Here is a 14,021-nt window from a genome sequence, read left to right as displayed (position 1 = left end):
AGGACCACATTTCTTGGTCCCTGGGGATTTTTTTTTCATTTTTTTCTATATAAAACATAAAACAAAAAAAAAAATATAAAAAGAAAAAAAAGAAACAAAAAAAAATAGTTAGTTTAGCCAATTTTGAAAATTTAACTGGTTAGTTTAGTATTAGGGTTAGTTAGTGTCAGGGAACCGTCAAAAAGCGTAGTTAGGTATAGTGTCAGGGAATTTAGCGTCAGGAATCGGTCACCGTAGATAGGCTTAGCGTTAGGGATCCATCACCGTAGTTAGGTTTAGCGTCAGGGAAGCTCGGAATAATTAGATAGGTTTAGTGTCAGGCACCCGTCACCGTAGTTAGGTTTAGTGTCAGGGAAGCTTGAAATAATCTAGATAGGTTTAGTGTCAGGGAATCGTCGCCGTAGTTAGGTTTAGCGTTAGGGAAGTCCACATAAAATTTAGTTAGGTTTAGTGTTAGGAACCCTCGCCCTAGTTAGCTTTAGTGTCAGGGAAGTCCACTTGCTCTCTAAAAACAAAACACACATTTGTGCTAGTTGTGCTATCCTATTGCTCCCAGTTAGGGATTTATTTTTTTGCAGTATATAAATTTTGTCTTCGCACAACAAGCATGTCCCAACGGACATTTACTGCTGAAGAGGCGTATGCATTTCTGGCCTCCGACACAGACTCGTCGGATGGCGATACAGTATTTTATTTGTCTACCTCCTCATCCAGCGATGAAGAGGAGGGACCCCCTAGGAGACGCCCCAGGACCACCACCATAGTAGAAATCCCTGAGAGAAGTGACCCCACAACAAGTGATACCCCTGAGCGAAGTGACCCCATTTGGACACCCACACCAGACCATTATGAACCCCAAATCCCTGAGTACACGGGCAGCCCAGGCATCAAATTTAACACGGCAGGGTTCAGTGAGATGGACTTTTTCAAGTTCTTCTTCACTGATAACTTTATAGAGCTAATGGTCACCCAGACTAATTTATATGCCCAACAGTATATCACCAAGAACCCCAACTCATTTTATGCCCAATCCCAGAGGTGGACTCCTGTAAACGCAGCAGAGTTGGGCAAGTTCTGGGGACTGCTCTTGAACATGGGGCTTCTAAAAAAGCCATCCATTAGGACCTACTGGAGCACGGACATCCTATACCACACCCCGATGTACCGTATGGCCATGTCCAGGATGCGTTATGAGGCAATACTTCGCTTCCTACATTATGCCGATAATGAGCAGTGCCCACCCCGAGATGACCCCAGTTTTGACCGTTTATATAAACTGAGACCCCTATTAGACCATTTCAGTGCCCGGTTTGCCCAAGCATACACCCCCGAGAAGTGTATTTCCATTGATGAGTCCCTGGTACATTTTAAAGGGAGGCTTCAATTCCGCCAATACCTGCCAAGTAAGAGGGCAAGGTATGGCGTGAAGTTGTATAAGCTGTGCGAGAGTGCATCAGGGTATACATATAAATTCAGGATATATGAAGGGAAGGACAGCAGTATTCAGCCCCCAGAATGCCCCCCCTTACTGGGAATTAACGCAAAAATTGTGTGGGATTTGGTGCACCCACTGCTGGACCAGGGTTACCACCTCTACCTGGATAATTTTTATACCAGCGTCCCGCTCTTCAAGTGCCTCGCTTCCAGAAGGACTGCGGCATGCGGCACTGCTAGAAAAAATCTTAGAGGCCTCCCTAAAACACTGCTTGGGCAAACACTCAGAAGGGGTGAGAGCAGGGCACATTCTAGTAGCAACATATTGTGTGTCAAGTACAAGGACAAGAGAGATGTCCTTGTATTGACAACAATACATGGCCACACCAGTACCCATGTACCTGTACGAGGTACCAGTACAGAGACCCCCAAACCAGATTGCATCCTGGACTACAATAGGTACATGGGAGGGGTGGACTTGTCAGATCAAGTCCTGAAGCCCTACAGCGCTACGCGGAAATCGAGGGTGTGGTATAAGAAGCTGGCCGTGCACATCATACAGATGGCATTGTACAATGCGTACGTGCTACGTCGATGTGCAGGCCAGAGGGGAACTTTCCTGGAATTTCAAGAGGTGGTTATAAAGAACCTAATTTTTGGCGACCAGGAAGGAGGGGCACCCAGTACTTCTGGAAGCGAGGCCACACGCATCGTACCAGGGCAACACTTTCCAGGAGAAGTTCCCCAAACTGGCAAGAAGGGAAAAAGTCAAAAGAGGTGCAAAGTGTGCTATAAGAGGGGGATAAGGAAGGACACAACATACCAATGCGACACGTGTCCCGAAAAACCAGGGCTCTGTATGAAAGATTGTTTTAAAATTTACCATACATCCCTTGATTTTTAATTTACCCTGATGCACTCCGCACAGCTTATCCCCCTCATCTTTCCCTTTTGAGCCCTGCCATGTGCCCAAGCAGCAAATAACAGCCACATGTAGGGTATTGCCGTACCCGGGAGAACCCACATTACAATTTATGGGGTGTATGTCTCCGGTGGCACATGCTGGGCACAATATATCGGACACTGAAATGGCATATATGTATAGGAAATTGCAAATCTCACTTTGCACCATCTACTGCGCATTACCTTTTACACAATAACTGTTGGGTCAAAATGCTCACTACACTCTAGATGAATGTCTTAAGGGGTGTAGTTTTTAAAATGGGGTCACTTCTCGGGGGTTTCAACTGTACTGGTACCTCAGGGGTTCTGCCTACATGACTTAGCACCAGAAAAGCTCCAGTAGGCTAAATGGTGGTCCTTCCCTTCTGAGCCCTGTCGTGTGCCCAGGCAGCTAATAACAGCCACATGTAGGGTATTGCCGTACCCGGGAGAACCCACATTACAATTTATGGGGTGTATGTCTCCAGTGGCACATGCTGGGCACAATATATCAGACACTGAAATGGCATATATGCATAGGAAATTGCAAATCTCACTTTGCACCATCTGCTGCGCATTACCTTTTACACAATAACTGTGGGGTCAAAATGCTCACTACACCACTAGATGAATGTCTTAAGGGGTGTAGTTTTTAAAATGGGGTCACTTCTCGGGGGTTTCAACTGTACTGGTACCTCAGGGGTTCTGCCTACATGACTTAGCACCAGAAAAGCTCCAGTAGGCTAAATGGTGGTCCTTCCCTTCTGAGCCCTGTCGTGTGCCCAGGCAGCTAATAACAGCCACATGTAGGGTATTGCCGTACCCGGGAGAACCCACATTACAATTTATGGGGTGTATGTCTCCAGTGGCACATGCTGGGCACAATATATCAGACACTGAAATGGCATATATGCATAGGAAATTGCAAATCTCACTTTGCACCATCTGCTGCGCATTACCTTTTACACAATAACTGTGGGGTCAAAATGCTCACTACACCACTAGATGAATGTCTTAAGGGGTGTAGTTTTTAAAATGGGGTCACTTCTCGGGGGTTTCAACTGTACTGGTACCTCAGGGGTTCTGCCTACATGACTTAGCACCAGAAAAGCTCCAGTAGGCTAAATGGTGGTCCTTCCCTTCTGAGCCCTGTCGTGTGCCCAGGCAGCTAATAACAGCCACATGTAGGGTATTGCCGTACCCGGGAGAACCCACATTACAATTTATGGGGTGTATGTCTCCAGTGGCACATGCTGGGCACAATATATCAGACACTGAAATGGCATATATGCATAGGAAATTGCAAATCTCACTTTGCACCATCTGCTGCGCATTACCTTTTACACAATAACTGTGGGGTCAAAATGCTCACTACACCACTAGATGAATGTCTTAAGGGGTGTAGTTTTTAAAATGGGGTCACTTCTCGGGGGTTTCAACTGTACTGGTACCTCAGGGGTTCTGCCTACATGACTTAGCACCAGAAAAGCTCCAGTAGGCTAAATGGTGGTCCTTCCCTTCTGAGCCCTGTCGTGTGCCCAGGCAGCTAATAACAGCCACATGTAGGGTATTGCCGTACCCGGGAGAACCCACATTACAATTTATGGGGTGTATGTCTCCAGTGGCACATGCTGGGCACAATATATCAGACACTGAAATGGCATATATGCATAGGAAATTGCAAATCTCACTTTGCACCATCTGCTGCGCATTACCTTTTACACAATAACTGTGGGGTCAAAATGCTCACTACACCACTAGATGAATGTCTTAAGGGGTGTAGTTTTTAAAATGGGGTCACTTCTCGGGGGTTTCAACTGTACTGGTACCTCAGGGGTTCTGCCTACATGACTTAGCACCAGAAAAGCTCCAGTAGGCTAAATGGTGGTCCTTCCCTTCTGAGCCCTGTCGTGTGCCCAGGCAGCTAATAACAGCCACATGTAGGGTATTGCCGTACCCGGGAGAACCCACATTACAATTTATGGGGTGTATGTCTCCAGTGGCACATGCTGGGCACAATATATCAGACACTGAAATGGCATATATGCATAGGAAATTGCAAATCTCACTTTGCACCATCTGCTGCGCATTACCTTTTACACAATAACTGTGGGGTCAAAATGCTCACTACACCACTAGATGAATGTCTTAAGGGGTGTAGTTTTTAAAATGGGGTCACTTCTCGGGGGTTTCAACTGTACTGGTACCTCAGGGGTTCTGCCTACATGACTTAGCACCAGAAAAGCTCCAGTAGGCTAAATGGTGGTCCTTCCCTTCTGAGCCCTGTCGTGTGCCCAGGCAGCTAATAACAGCCACATGTAGGGTATTGCCGTACCCGGGAGAACCCACATTACAATTTATGGGGTGTATGTCTCCAGTGGCACATGCTGGGCACAATATATCAGACACTGAAATGGCATATATGCATAGGAAATTGCAAATCTCACTTTGCACCATCTGCTGCGCATTACCTTTTACACAATAACTGTGGGGTCAAAATGCTCACTACACCACTAGATGAATGTCTTAAGGGGTGTAGTTTTTAAAATGGGGTCACTTCTCGGGGGTTTTAACTGTACTGGTACCTCAGGGGCTTCTGCATACATGACTTAGCACAAGAAAAGCTCCAGTAGGCCAAATGGTGGTCCTTTCCTTCTGAGTCCTGCCATGGGCCCAAACATCAGTTTATCACCACAAATGGGGTATTGCCGCACTCAGGACAAATTGGGCAACAAAATGGGGTGTTTTATTCCTTGTGAAAATAAGAAATTTTGAACAAAAATTACATCTTAATGGAAAAAAATATCATTTTTTTAATTCACAGCCCAATTCAAATAGGTGCTGTGAAAAAACGGTGTGGTCAAAATGATAACAACAACCATAAATGAATTCCTTGAGGGGTCTAGTTTCCAAAATGGGGTCACTTCTGGTGGGTTTCCATTGCTTTCATACCTCAACACCTCTTCAAACCTGGCATGCTGCCTAAAATATATTCTAATAAAAAAGAGGCCTCAAAATGCACTAGGTGCTCCTTTGTTTCTGAGGCTTGTGTTTTATTCCACGAGCGCACTAGAGCCACATGTGGGACATTTCTAAAAACTGCAGAATCTGGACAATACATATTTAGTAGTATTTATCTGGTAAAATCTTCTGTGTTACAGAAAAAAATGGAATAATATTGAAATTCAGCAAGAAAAATGAAATTTGCAAATTTCACCTCCACATTGCTTTAATTCCTGTGAAATGCCTGAAGGGTTAAAAAACTTTCTAAATGCTGTTTTGAATACTTTGAGGGGTCTAGTTTTTAAAATGGGGTGTTTTATGGGGGTTTCTAATACATAGGCCCCTCAAAGCCACTTCAGAACTCAAGAGGTACCTTAAAAAAAAGGCTTTTGAAATTTTCTTAAAAATATGAGAAATTGCTGTTTATGTTCTAAGCCTTGTAACGTCCAAGAAAAATAAAAGAATGTTAAAAAAACGATGCCAATCTAAAGTAGACATATGGGAAATGTGAACTAGTAACTATTTTGGGTGGTATAACCGTCTGTTTTACAAGCAGATGCATTTAAATTCTGAAAAATGCAATTTTTTCAAAATTTTCTCTAAATTTTGCAATTTTTCACCAATAAACACTGAATATATCGACCAAATTTTACCACGAACATGAAGCCCAAAGTGTCACGAGAAAACAATCTCAGAATCGCTTGGATAGGTTTAAGCATTCCGACGTTATTACCACATAAAGTGAAATATGTCAGATTTGAAAAATGGGCTCTGAGCCTTAAGGCCCAAACTAGGCTGCGTCCTTAAGGGGTTAAGGGATTCATTTCTCAGGATGTAGGTATATCACAGATCATATAAATATATATGTATACCGAAATAGAAAAATAATAAACTTAGCTCTGGTATCACAACGTTGTAGTATTATTAAGAAAAGCTAATTATTGTATTCTTACCAATTAGGACAAATGGAATCTATTCTATTTGTAAAATTAGTTAAAAGGGAAACTCTGCTGAAAATAAAAGTCACCCATAGAAAATTATCACCTGTAATGATTATATCTGATGTCACTGCAGTCTCTTGTAGGTTTCTGAGTAATAAAATATTAAGCAGAATGTGCCTGATTGATTGCATAGCAACAATCTAGGAATGTATTGGATGAGATCCCCAAATCGTCCTAACCCTGTCTTCTCTGATGTGGCTACCTAAATCTTTTTCAAACGTCTTCCTGTTTCCTATAGATTAAATAAGGCTTTTTCTAACCAGTTCTCTATGTTTCATCCTGCAGTGGGCTTAAGTTTTCATACTGTCTGTAATCTGAATGCTTCTGTTTAGGGCACAGTCTGAAACCCCTCCTGTGCCATAAAGAAGCACTCCAGCAAAAAATGTTCTTGCCTATATAGGGCAGAATAGGTTATTATTAAAGAATAATAAGGAGTCTCTTTTTATGCCTTGTGTATACCTGTTTAAGTTAATATGTCATTTCTGGGTTGTCTGCCACCTTGGTTCCTTCTTCCCCATTGATATAATTGCCCTAATACAGTCTACATTTCACATGATGCCTCTGACTTCAGAGTCCCATCACACTGCACTTGCTCTGTTCTGAGTTCTACTTAATTGTAGCAAGTGATAGATCAGTGACATTAAACCTATGTCCCCTAACTGCAGAGTCTTGATGTACAGTTTTTCTATGTGATGCAGCGTCACACTGCTTTCCCTGTCTTTTGCTTGTGATAGATTTATGTCAGCTCTAACATGGGAGAGCAGTGTGAAGCTCTATCTCATAGAAATACACTGGACTCTCCGCACACAGATTGTATAGACAGTCAGTGTGAATCAGGGGAGTTTTAATACTCTGCAGCTAATCATTGTATGGACTCAACTATTATATCACTGCACTCCAGGTGCCTTAGATAGGGAAGAAATGATCTCTTTAGCAGCACTATAGTCATGCTGGGGCATACAGAGAAACAAGGAGGGTTGAACTAGCAGGGGAGGGGAGGCATTTTAGAGCTGCCAGGAGGGATTATATTGGAGATGATAAAATCCTGTCGTTCACAGGAAGTCAGCCACACAGTAGAGACTAACCCCCTGTCTACACAGTAGAACATGGTCTATTTTGGTGGTCAGTCTGTGATCACATGACACAGCTGCCCATAACAAAAAGGTTCAAAATATATAGATGTAACTGAGCTGGAAAGTAAACAAATGACACTGCGAGAATATTGCTGGTAAATTTGCATCACATATGGAAAAAAATTGCTGGAGTGGTTCTTTAAACGGTGCCTAGATCTGAATATGTAGCTCTTCAGCATCCTGCTAAGAAGTTGAAATGATCTTTATAACTAAATCTTCTGATAGATGTAATCTGACCACACTTTCTTGTGTGAGACCTGGGATATGTACTAACCAAAGCTACTGGCTGCAGACAGTGTGTTTTAGAATCAAGATAACAGACAAAAACCTAATAATTCTCATTTATAAAGAAAATTAGAGGTGGCATTAGGAAAATGTCAGAACACTTTTATAATGTAGTCCAGGTTACGAGGTGGTGGGAATGATTTCATAAGTCTGCAGGAATTTATTTTTAACTAATTGATATAATAGTTTACTAGTTTCAAGGTCATAATCAGGTTGAACTCTGTGGTGCACCACAACGGAAATTCCATGACTTCCAACAATGCGGCAAGCAATTTAGTCATAGGGATCTACAAGCATTGCCACTTTGCCCCCGATCGAGAGTGGGAGAACTCCTGCTTCACTGGAGGAGTGATATAAATTAATCTGAAGGAAAATAGATATGGTTGGCTTTTAATGCTATAAACAGAACAACAAGAAACAAATACATTTTTGTATTCCATTGTTCACCTGATCGTATTTTAGACGGAAACAATAAATACATGTAGTCAATGCGCACAATGTTATCCATAAGGATTATAGATTTTCCGATACTATGCAATCATTTCTCTACTTTCAATTATTTACTGTATATCCGTTGTATACTGTCAGGCATTCTGAAAATTCTGCACAATATACCTTACTGCCCTATGTGAATTTCAGTCTTCATGATTCCTTGATACAGTTGAGCTGCTCATGATCTGTAAATGATGAGGCTGAACACAACCCACATTCATAGAAAACTCCCTGTACAAACAACAGTGGTTGAAAATGTCAAGCTATTCCCAGCTGAATTTTGTACAATATTGTAGGAGGGAGTAAAAATATAAGTTCAAGAGAGAAAAAAAAAAAAGAGAGAATCATGGAAGAGAAAAATAGTGATTAATGTTGAATATTCATGTTACTCTTGTTTATTTAGTATTTGAAGAGAAAATTACATTTTTATTTAACAAAATAATCACTTCAAACAATGCAAAATTGTAAAAAAATTATCTCTCATTTTTAGGAAATTAAATATCATGAGATTATAAATATGAAGTACTTGTCACAAAACATATGAACTGGACTGACTAGACATACTTTAGGTGAGATTTGTTAAAATTGGTGCAAAGGAAGAGTGTAGTTGCCCATATATCAATACAAAAATTGCCTGCCGGCATCAAAAGCCCTGTTTTCCAACTATCGATTGGTTAAAGTAACAACGTTTTAAAGTAACAACATTTTATTATGCCATCATAGCAAGAGAACAGACCACATAGAAATTAAAAGATTCAAGTCCATAGCTGACACTGATCAGCATAGTGCAATATTAGACACCTCTATTGTGGGTATTCAGAGTGCTAGCGGCTGCAGAACGCTGCACCCAAGTCCTCAGTTAAATTATTAGAAGTCAGCAGGGACATTGGTTAAAATCTCAGAGAGAGCCCCCCCCCCCCCCCCCGACATGTTTCCCTACAGATGTAGCGTCTTCAGGGGTATCGGGGCTACTGACTAAATGTCCCTGCTGACTTCTAATAATTTAACTGAGGACTTGGGTGCAGCGTTCTGCAGCCGCTAGCACTCTGAATACCCACAATAGAGGTGTCTAATATTGCACTATGCTGATCAGTGTCAGCTATGGACTTGAATCTTTTAATTTCTATGTGGTCTGTTCTCTTGCTATGATGGCATAATAAAATTTTGTTACTTTAAAACTTTGTTACTTTAACCAATCGATAGTTGGAAAACAGGGCTTTTGTTGCCGGCAGGCAATTTTTGTATTGATTTCTAATGTGCCCACCAACTATTGGGGTCCATTTCTTTGGTATTTGCTAATAGTTGCCCATATACAATCAGATTTTATCTCTCGTTTTTCAGAGGATTTTTTTTAGACACCTTTATATCCAGGCTATTTTGGGTCATATTACCAGAACACTTTTTGTGGTTTGTTTTTTTTCACGTGTATTGGTTATAGGTCTAGAACTTTATCTTTAGGTGATTAACATGATTTTTTGTGGGGGTTTTTTGGCAACAATTATGGCTCCACTTGTTTTTACCTATATTAACGAGCTAGCAGTTGCTCTTTTAGCGATATCTGGCATTTAAAGCTTGAATTAAAAATGTTCACATTCAAATTTTTTTTTTTATCATGAAATAGAAATTATATTTCTTTCTTTCTTTATGTAGAATTATAATGTTAGAAATTCAGTTTACAATTTTCACATTATATGTATCGTTTATAAAAATACATACATATTTTACGCGGGCATAAGAATGTCCTTATCCATCCCTTCCCTGCTCCCTGTATCACATAAAACAACAAAAACATAGACGATGTATAAAAAAAAAAGGATGGTACCTTGTTCATATCTTTATGCGGCAGATGAAAAGAATTCTTGGGTATCAACTTGATTTGAGACTAGATCTATAGATCGGATGACCAGCAAGACCATCTTCTCTAGCAACGACTTTACTCGGATAACCCCATTCTTCTGCATGCACTTCTCATATAAAAACTATTGATTCGCTTTCTCCTCAGTCCATTTAATTGTGGAAGTTCTTTAGATTTCCATTTAGACACTAATTCCGCTTTAGCAGCTATACATATCCTGCGGACCACCCATCTACATCTATCTGGGACTGCTTCAAATGAAAGATGAAGCAGTGCCAGTTCTGGTGTTGGCTCAACAGTAGTTTTACAAGTGTCTGTTGTTAAATAAAACACCTCACGCCAATATTCAAAGATTTTAGGGCATTCCCACCATATATGAAATAAGCTTCCTCTTCTATGGCAGTCCCTCCAACATAAATCGAATATAAGTAAAAAAAATTCTATATGAAAGATTGTATTTTAAAGATAAGAGGGGGAAAGGCATTACCTTTAATTCTGTAGACAGGTTTCCAAGAGTTCTTTTTCCTAGTAGTTGCCATTCCGCAATCTCTAGATCCGATATTAAAAATGTACAGTTATCCAACTGAAAGTCCGCAAGTACCAATGTGATACAGTTGTTCCTTGAAACATATTTGTTCCAAGCGAGCAATATTTATTTTGTAGAATCTAATAGAGGCTTGTTTTTAATTTTGATAAGGTTCAAGAGATGGCATATGAGTAATCCCTTCAGTGTTTTAAAACCACAAAACAGACACTCCAAATAAACCCATTATTTTTGGTTTACCGAGTTCCAGAAGGCCTTTGCCGGTTCGACTAAAGCCTAGTTATATAGCCTTATGTCAGGAATAACCATACCTCCTCTTCGTAATGGTACATATAAAGTTACTGCATTTATTTGTGCTTTCTTCTTGCCCACCTAAAGTTCAATAGTAATTTTTGTAGCTCATTCAATACCGCATTTGGGAATTGTATCGGAATGCATCTAAAGTTACAGCGATTTAGAGGAAGTATTTTCATTTTTACTAAATTTATTCTGGCAATCCAGGAGAATAAACTCTCATCTATTTTTTTAAGTTCAGTTTTGACCTGTGCAATTAAGTTGGTACTGTTGTACTTCACTATCAGTTCCAAAGAATGTAATATTGTATACCTAAATAAGGGAAACCATCTGGGTCCCAAATAAAAGAAAATTCAGATTTCAAAGCATAGTTTATTTTGGTGGTTGAGTTAATTAAGAAAATCCGGCATTTACTTTCATTTAGTCTGTAATATGACACAGCTGAATATATATCAATTATTTTCCTAAGACTACGCCAAGATCTTACATGGTCTACGCATGATATCACTATATCATCCGCGTAAAGTCCAATGCAGAAGTTTTCAGCACCACATTTGATTCCCAACATATCCTTGCTTGATCTAATTGCCAGAGGTACTATCATTAGATTAAAAATTAAGGGAGAAAGGGGGCATACCTGACGAGTACCGTTAGAGATTTTAAAGCGATCAGACAGGGTTCCTGCGATACAGAACCTTGCAGTAGAGCCATTATACAAACACAACATTGTGATGATATCGGGTACTAGGCAACGTCGTTGTGGGTGAAATAATCCAGACTAACACAGAAAATAGTTTAACAGTTAAAACAGCATGTTTATCTGAGGGAGACACAGAGGGGGCACAGTACATATACCACTTGCTGTGATAAAGTCTATTGGTTGATGATAAATACTTTGCTTTTTTTACTTTGGACTCAGGATACCCCGTCTGTAAAATGGCTTACTCAGTCCTTCAACTGCTTTTTCCTACCAACTGTCATGCAACAACAGCCACGCCTCCTGTGCATGGAACAGTCCAAAAGGGGAAATTATTTGAGGGGAGATAGAGGGAAATAATGGGAGAGTCCAGGAGGGGAAATAAAGGGACGATCACCAGACTTCATTTAAGAACAACTGTCTAAAGGCGGTACAGGTGGGAAAGACTGACATGATCTGACACTTGGTGCCAGAACACCACTCCCGTTCCGCAACAAACATAGCCTGAAGAAATGAGTCAGATAGACCAAACCTACACAGGGTTGCCTCTAGGAAGCCCCAGTGTCCCCTGTCAAAATCTTTTTCATCATCTAAAGACAAGAAAACACTGGGGTCTCCTGAGGCACCCGCTAGCTGGACCAAATCAATCACTCGTCTAGTGGCATCTCTAGTTTGATTCCAAGGCATAATGCCTACTTGATCTGAGTCTATCAGACTATCCATTACTGTAGAAAGGATCCTTTCAAAATATTTAAGATCCCCATTCAGCAGGGAGATTGGAAGATAATTCTCCGGAAACAGTAGGTTCTTTCCCTTTGTCTTAATTGTGACAATTCTGGCTTCCAGCACTTCTTTTGGAGGGATAGCTGTAACGTCTATGGCCACGGACCGTCGTCCTGACTTACCCCCTGATGGTCGCGGCCATGGACGAGTGAGTTCCAGGCGGCATCTCCCTCCTGGGAGACGCCGGCACTCACTTCCGCCTTCTGAGACTGGCTCCTACAGGATGTGTGTGTGTGTGCCCGCCCTTAATGGGCCAGTACGCCCACATGCAGAAAAGCTGCAAATTAGCCCAGAATGCCTCTGGACTATAAAAGGGCTCTGCCCTCCCAATCATTGCCTGAGCGTTGTTACCCTAGTTTGTCTTTGAAAATGGTCTTCTAAGTGTTTTCCAGTTCCCAGTGTTTCCCGTTCATGCTGCCTGTACCCTCTATCCCATGCTACCGTGCCCCTGTGCCTTGAAGAGTTGTGTTGTGCTCTCCGCTGAATCGACCGTGACGCCCTCTGCCGGTTGTCTGTCTACTGCCGGAGCCTTATCTTAGCCTGAAACCACCGCTACTGTCTACATTGCCTCAGGTATCCTTTCAGAACTATAGACATTGCATATACCTGTTTGGCCAGCTGCTATCCCGCTACATGATACGGCCCAGTGGGTCCACACCCCACGTTGTGACAATAGCTCCCCGACAAAAATAATTGAAAAGATTGGTGAGATGTGGTGACAGGATGGAGGCAAATTCTTTATAATATTCACTTATATAGCCATCTATTTCCGGAGATTTAGCATTCTTACGTGATTTAATTGTCATTTCCACCTCCTGTACCGTTATCTCTTGGTTTAAGTCCACTTGCTGTCTCTCATTCATGGCCTGGAGATTTAAACTCGCTAAAAAATTATCAATACTAACACTGGAGGGACATTTAGGCCTTATTCACATGAACGTGTCCGTTTTGCGAGCTCAAAAGTTCAGTGTGACATGTGTATATGGTGCGTGGCTGCGTGATTTTCGTGCAGCTGGAATAATTATGACTCTCCCTTTTTATGTGACGACACAGTAAAGAGGGAGGGAATTATATGTTTCCCTTCTCTTCTTTACCAGCTGTAGCGCGAATGACGTGCGTCACCCGGAGTTTTATGCAGCGCACATACGCTGCGTGAAAATCACTGACAGTCTGAACGGCCCCATTCACTAACATAGGTCTGTACGATGACCGTGAAAATCACGTGCGTATCACGGACGTATAACACGTTTGTGTGAATAAGGCCTAAGTATCACGATTAGTGTGGAGATTGTATAATTTAAAATAAATATAGGTAGTATTTTTCCTGGATTATATGTTCTCTCCTCACTGCTATCCTTTAGTTTCTCATTGGTCCTAGATAATTTTTTCTGTTTGATCCTATCACTTAATAGTCTCCCTGGTTTAATCGCCCATGGCATACATGTGCGCTTTGGAAGATTTTAAATGAGCACTGTATTCTTTTAAAAGGACCACTTTTAACTGCAGTCGAACATCATAGAGCAGAATCTGTTACAGCGCTCATGTTTTTGGAATGGGA

At 41.3% G+C, this 14,021-nt stretch overlaps 1 long non-coding RNA gene across 1 annotated transcript in view; it reads right to left on the bottom strand.

The window, feature by feature from the left end:
• Positions 1 to 11,950, bottom strand: part of LOC142738714 (uncharacterized) — a 99,946-nt gene extending 87,996 nt beyond the window's left edge. The window contains exons 1-2 of the long non-coding RNA XR_012880598.1: positions 11,878 to 11,950; positions 10,633 to 10,694 (exon numbers count right to left, since the gene is read on the bottom strand). This is a non-coding gene — a long non-coding RNA (uncharacterized LOC142738714). The remainder of the gene's footprint in view (positions 1 to 10,632; positions 10,695 to 11,877) is intronic.
• Between the last annotated feature and the right edge of the window lie 2,071 nt (positions 11,951 to 14,021).

Source organism: Rhinoderma darwinii, chromosome 1 (genome assembly GCF_050947455.1).
Source record: "Rhinoderma darwinii isolate aRhiDar2 chromosome 1, aRhiDar2.hap1, whole genome shotgun sequence".
Lineage (NCBI taxonomy): Eukaryota > Metazoa > Chordata > Amphibia > Anura > Rhinodermatidae > Rhinoderma > Rhinoderma darwinii.
The sequence above is the reverse complement of the archived record's forward strand: the minus strand, read 5'-3'. Positions and strand labels throughout refer to the sequence as shown.